A 2457-nucleotide genomic window follows, 5' to 3' on the forward strand; every position below is an offset into this window, starting at 1 on the left:
GTCAGTCTGTACCTTCCACCTTCTCTATGTCCTTCTTTTGTTGCTCAGGAGATGGAAACTGTGTTACCACAGTTACCGTCACCTGCAATAATACTTGGCAATTTCAATGACCAACATTCTACCTGGGGTAATCCTGGTTCTAATACTCGTGGCCATATGCTACAAGACTATTTTGATACCTGCAGTATAGAGGTTATTCATAACACCACAGCCACACGTACCTGTCCCACTAATGGACAAGGTACTATTTTAGATTTTTATACTCTCTCCTCTTCTATAGCTTCTAGTTTTTCTGTTTCTATCCATAACGATACCTATGGCAGTGATCACCACCCGCTTTTTGTTCATAGCCTTCAACTAACCTACTGCCCTCAAAAACGTCCCAGGTGGAAATATGAGGAGGCTGACTGGGAAAAGTATAAAATCGAAAACCCTTAGATGATCCTCCCTCGCTTACACGCTTTACAGAGACAATTACAAATGCAGCCTTAACTATTATCCCTCTTACAAAGGGTACAGTTGGCAGAAAATTTGTCCTCTGGTGCTTAAAACAGTTGCCCTTGCCTCGACTCGAGACTCGACGAAAAGCACTCAAGACTCTTCAACGCTCAAAAAAAGAAACAATATTTTTACACCGCTCTTGGCCGACCAATACCAAGAAGCCAATCGGGAATCAAGAGATGCCGTCAAATTTGCAAAAAAAATCTATCTTGGGGAAAATTTGTTTTTAAAATTAACACTAAGACAACCACCAAATATTCCAGCAAATTGCAATTTTATCCGGTAAAAACCACAAATCAACTCCAATCATTCGGAAAACAGAAAACACCATTATTCCACCCAGTGCTGCAAAATGTCATGAGTATCATGAGATTTTCACCAACGAAAACAATGAACATATCCGTGGTAGCTTGATGCTCATTGCTGATAGTCAATAAAAGTGCGCCATGACATGCTGAACACGACATGTGAATTCTTGAGTCCAACGCGATACTCTGACTGACAAACTTAGCTTAATGCCGGCGCAAGCATTATCATGATTTTTTTCTGGCTGTGAACAGTGCTGCCAAATGCTACTGTTTCAATCATCAACCCTCATGACTGAAACGAAACTCAAATGAGATCACGTACACAACTGAGATGATCAGTGACTATACTCAAACAGTTGGAAAATCAATAACATGCTTGGTGACATTTAGTTTAGCACCCAACTTTTGATCACTCACTTGGTCACGACATTGTTGTCGGCGATAATCGCGACATTCTTGGAATATACTTGGCGCGTAGGCTCTAGCAACAAAATGAGCATGCTTTCTCCCTCTATCTGCTTTGATGGTCAGTTGGGTCAAACAGAGCGAGAAAACATGCTCATTTTGTTTCTTGGAACCACTCGCACGCACTGCATATCTCCCGTGACCATCGCGATGATCACCGACTGAAAATGTCACGACCAAGTGATTGAACACGAGTTGGTTGCACACAATGTCACCAAGCATGCGATGGTCGCACCAACTGTTTGAGGCTCGCCTCTGATCTTCGCAGTAGAGCTCGTGACGCTGAGATGATTTTGTTACAGCCTGAATTTGTCATGGCTATGTAAGTGACATTTTGCAAAATTGATCACAGCAAAAAAAAGTCGTGATATAGTGACTAACCAAGCGATGGTCGCAAACATGTCATGAGCATGTAATGGTCTCACCAATCGTTCTGAGTATCACCTCTGATTATCACAATTTAGTACGTGACGCTGATATGGATTTTGTTTCAGTCAGATTTTTTTATGACATTGATAGTGACATTTTGCAGCACTGATTCTTTACCTGAGGCTTTAGCTAGATACTTTTATGACACATCTGCAACACATAATTTTACATCTCATTTTCTAACCCATACATTCATCTCTGAGTCCAGACCCCTTCCACCCATTGACGCTTCCGACCAAAATTACAATAGACTTTTTTCTCTTAATGAACTTGATTGGGCTCTTAATAAATGCCGTGGCATGTCTTCAGGCCCGGACAACATTGGTTATCCAATGCTTCAAAATCTTCCTTACCGGTCCAAAACAGTCCTCCTTCAAATTTACAATAATATTTGGTCTTCCGGGAACATACCAGATGACTGGAAAACTTGTTTCACAATTCCCATTCCAAATCCAATAAACCTCCACATGCAATAGATAGCTAGCGCTCCATTTCTCTCCTAAATTCCACTGCCAAAACGATGGAGAGAATGGTAAATAGAAGACTGACACAAGAATTAGAAGACCGGAACCTCCTTAGTACCAATCAACACGCCTTTAGAGGTGTAAAAGCTACCGAGACATATTTTGCCGAACTTAATGAACTTTTAGAAACACATTACCCCAAAGGCCACCACATCGACTGCGCAATATTAGACTTATCAAAAGCTTTTGACAGAACCTGGCGACATACAATTCTTGAACAGCTAAATTTG

This window comes from Anopheles gambiae, chromosome 2 (assembly GCF_943734735.2).
Source record: "Anopheles gambiae chromosome 2, idAnoGambNW_F1_1, whole genome shotgun sequence".
NCBI classification, from domain to species: domain Eukaryota; kingdom Metazoa; phylum Arthropoda; class Insecta; order Diptera; family Culicidae; genus Anopheles; species Anopheles gambiae.